Here is a 3,849-nt window from a genome sequence, read left to right as displayed (position 1 = left end):
GACACGCCCACCCCCCCCCCCCCCCCCCGACGCTCGAAGAAGAAACTATGTGTTATGAAATTGTTATAGTCGCAAATGATGGCGTCTGAATGAAAACTGACACATGTAGACATGCGTGTGCAATAGAAAGCGTAGCCCCCCGCCCCAGGCTATGAGGTTTTCAGGCCCTTCTGTTGCTACACACACACACACACACACACACACACACACACGTCCATACAAAAACTACTGTCACACCTCATAGTGCATGCGCTGTGAATATCAATTATTGCTCCCCCTGTCGAACCCAGGGCCAGTGGAAAAATGTTCATGCATGACGACACACCACCTGGCACCCCAGCTCCTTATTTCCACTTGAACTGCGGAATGAATACACCGTATAAAGGAATTGTGCATGAGACTTAACAGATATATTGTGATGTTACAATAAGTCACCTTGACGGAACTGTGAGGGATTCTATTCATAAGAACAGCGGAGCTTTGCATTCTGCCAAAATGATTTTTGCCTATGAGGCTCGGAGCTAATGGTCGAATGGAAGTTTTCCACCCAGAGCTAATTTGAGTGAAAGGCGCCTCACTGTGAGCCGATGCCCTCGTGGGATTTCTCTTTCCTTCCATGTCCAATTCATCCAACCATTCCGAGTACTCTTTTTGAGACTGAAAAAGGGAAGAATTGTTCCATGAAGAAGCCAAGAAGAAGATGAAGACACGCTTGCTCGTGTTCCAACAAAGATGACACTAACACGCCAGCCGGAATTGAAGAGCAAAAGAGTGCAAATACATCTTTCCTTACGGGAAATGACAGTACAGTGAGCTCCCAGTTTCTTTCTCTGTTTTGGTTGATCATTTTCTCACTAACGGAAGGTTTTCATGGTGCTGGAGGCAAGGAGTACAGGAATCTCAAAAAGTATTTGTTAAAAAGAAATTCCAAAAAAAAAACAGTTACCAGCATGACGCTATATATATATATATATATATATATATATATATATATGTATATATTTTCTGTTTTTAATTTGGTATTGCTGTATATCCGTAGAGGAGAAGGAAAGTCAATTATTTTAAATGCCATCACTTTTGCAACAACAGCCTCAGGGAAGGGGACTGGGGAGGTTGCAAAAGCAAAACACACACAAAGCATACACAAAACACAGCGGTGGGCCCGCCTTTGTCACTTAGCATTATATGTTTGCCGCTTAAATATTTTAGATGTTAGTTTGAGATCCACAAAAGGAAATAAAGTGCAGCTGCAGACTGTCATGAACCCATTGACGGTCTTTCGTTTACTTTGACTGATGCAGGTACGACCTTGTGTCTCGGTCGACGTGTGTTTCATAGCACACAAAAACAGGAGCGACGCTGAAGTTTAAGCAAACGTGTTGCTGTAGTGTGATGCCGAAAATGCCTTTTGTTGTACTGTATAGTACACGTCGTTACACATTTGGTAACAGTTGACAGTTTTGGGCCTTGGCCGAGGTCTATACACCGGTTATCCGTCTGGTTATTTTTTTTACAGGCAGAATTGGTGAGATAGCTCTCCAAATTGAGATTAAAGCCACACCAAATATTAAAAAATAAATAACTAAATAAAATAAAAAAACTGGAGCATGGAATTTTTGACAATGCCAAAAGTTTGAACATTTCTAACACGCCCGAGTGACTTGCAATTTTTCATTCAATTACTCCCTCACTGTGCTCGACTAAACAGTTCATTCTACAATTTTAAATTGCCCATTGTTTTGTAAACCCTTTCAGGGACAGCGGTGACTACAGTGCACAGCGTATCAGGTTATCAGGTTACAGGGTGCATGAAAGGGTTCATTTCACCCCCCAAAAAATTGTCATTCAAAACATAGCCAATTTAATGAGTTCAGTTCTACGCATACAAAGGGGAAACATGGTTGCAGATGAGGAACGTTAACATTCAGCATAAAACATGACTTTGAGAGCACGTCTATGTGTATTTAAATTCAAGTGCAAACAGTGAGTGAATAATCAGAGGAGCAATGCGCGTTTGTATTTTGGGGATTCATTAGCAGCCAGGAAAAACATGTCTCACTGCGATCCACTGACCTCTCATTTGGGTTTTTTTTTTTTTTCCATTTCATTTATTACCCACTTTGCTATCCGAAGCCCATCATTATTCACCGGAGCATGAACAACAGACCACATAGAGCATCCATATGAGGCCCCGCGGCGCTTTCCCCCCCCCCCGACGCTCGAAGAAGAAACTATGTGTTATGAAATTGTTATAGTCGCAAATGATGGCGTCTGAATGAAAACTGACACATGTAGACATGCGTGTGCAATAGAAAGCGTAGCCCCCCGCCCCAGGCTATGAGGTTTTCAGGCCCTTCTGTTGCTACACACACACACACACACACACACACACACACACGTCCATACAAAAACTACTGTCACACCTCATAGTGCATGCGCTGTGAATATCAATTATTGCTCCCCCTGTCGAACCCAGGGCCAGTGGAAAAATGTTCATGCATGACGACACACCACCTGGCACCCCAGCTCCTTATTTCCACTTGAACTGCGGAATGAATACACCGTATAAAGGAATTGTGCATGAGACTTAACAGATATATTGTGATGTTACAATAAGTCACCTTGACGGAACTGTGAGGGATTCTATTCATAAGAACAGCGGAGCTTTGCATTCTGCCAAAATGATTTTTGCCTATGAGGCTCGGAGCTAATGGTCGAATGGAAGTTTTCCACCCAGAGCTAATTTGAGTGAAAGGCGCCTCACTGTGAGCCGATGCCCTCGTGGGATTTCTCTTTCCTTCCATGTCCAATTCATCCAACCATTCCGAGTACTCTTTTTGAGACTGAAAAAGGGAAGAATTGTTCCATGAAGAAGCCAAGAAGAAGATGAAGACACGCTTGCTCGTGTTCCAACAAAGATGACACTAACACGCCAGCCGGAATTGAAGAGCAAAAGAGTGCAAATACATCTTTCCTTACGGGAAATGACAGTACAGTGAGCTCCCAGTTTCTTTCTCTGTTTTGGTTGATCATTTTCTCACTAACGGAAGGTTTTCATGGTGCTGGAGGCAAGGAGTACAGGAATCTCAAAAAGTATTTGTTAAAAAGAAATTCCAAAAAAAAAACAGTTACCAGCATGACGCTATATATATATATATATATATATATATATATATATATCTGAACCCCCTAAGCCAAGTAATCCCCAAGACAGGCTATGGATACCGCCTCAGAAATGGAGCTACGATCAGTCACCTCCTCTCCATGGATGACATAAAGCTGTATGCTAAGAGCGAAAGGGACATAGACTCCCTGATCCACACAACCTTGATCTACAGCAGCGACATCGGGATGTCATTCGGGCTTGAGAAATGTAGTCGGATGGTAACTAAGAGAGGAAAGGTAGTCCGCACTGAAGGGGTCTCACTCCCTGAAGGAACAATAGCAGACATTGAGGACAGCTGCAAGTACCTCGGTATACCACAAGCCAATGGCAACCTCGAACTGACAACAAGGAAAGCGGCTACGGCCAAATACCTCAAGCGAGTGAGGCAAGTCCTAAGAAGCCAGCTCAATGGCAAGAATAAGACCCGGGCAATAAACAGCTATGCCTTGCCAGTGATCAGATACCCTGCAGGAATAATAAGGTGGCCAAAGGAAGAGATTCAGACCACGGATGTTCAGACCCGAAAGCTCCTAACCATGCATGGAGGGTTCCATCCCAAATCCAGCACCCTGAGACTGTACGCAAGCCGAAAGGAAGGAGGCCGGGGGCGAGTGAGTGTGAGAGCCACTGTCCAGGATGAAACATCCAAGCTCCATGAATACATCAAGGAGAAGGCTCCAACG

This window comes from Hippocampus comes, unplaced genomic scaffold, assembly GCF_001891065.2.
Source record: "Hippocampus comes isolate QL1 unplaced genomic scaffold, H_comes_QL1_v1.1 scaffold82, whole genome shotgun sequence".
Classification (NCBI taxonomy): Eukaryota; Metazoa; Chordata; class Actinopteri; order Syngnathiformes; family Syngnathidae; genus Hippocampus; species Hippocampus comes.
This window is presented reverse-complemented; position numbering follows the sequence as displayed.